Consider the following 488-nt stretch of genomic DNA (forward strand, 5'->3'; position numbering starts at 1 on the left):
TTGAGTACCTCAGCCTTGTCCATGTCCCAGGTAACCAGGTCTCCTGTTTTCTTCTGGAGAGGGCCCACATTTTCCCTAGCCTTCCTTTTATCACCAATGTACCTATAGAAGTATTTCTTGTCGCCCTTGATGTCCCTGGCCAGATTTAATTCTATCAGGGCTTTGGCTTTCCTAACCTGATCCCTGGCTGCTTGGACAATTTCTCTGTATTCTTCCCAGGCTACCTGTCCTTGCTTCCACTCTCTATAGGCTTCCTTTTTGTGTTTGAGTTTGTCCAGGAGTTTCTTGTTCATCCATGCAAGCTTCCCGGCATTTTTGCCTGACTTCCTCTTTGTTGGGATGCATGGCTCCTGAGCTTGGAGGAGGTGATCCTTGAATATTAACCAGCTTTCTTGGGCCCCTCCTCCCTCCAGGGCTTCATCCCATGCTACTCTATCAAGCAGATCCCTGAAGAGGCCAAAGCCTGCTCTCCTGAAGTCCAGGGTAGC

Source organism: Haliaeetus leucocephalus, unplaced genomic scaffold (assembly GCF_000737465.1).
Source record: "Haliaeetus leucocephalus isolate CR32 unplaced genomic scaffold, Haliaeetus_leucocephalus-4.0 Scaffold849, whole genome shotgun sequence".
NCBI lineage: Eukaryota > Metazoa > Chordata > Aves > Accipitriformes > Accipitridae > Haliaeetus > Haliaeetus leucocephalus.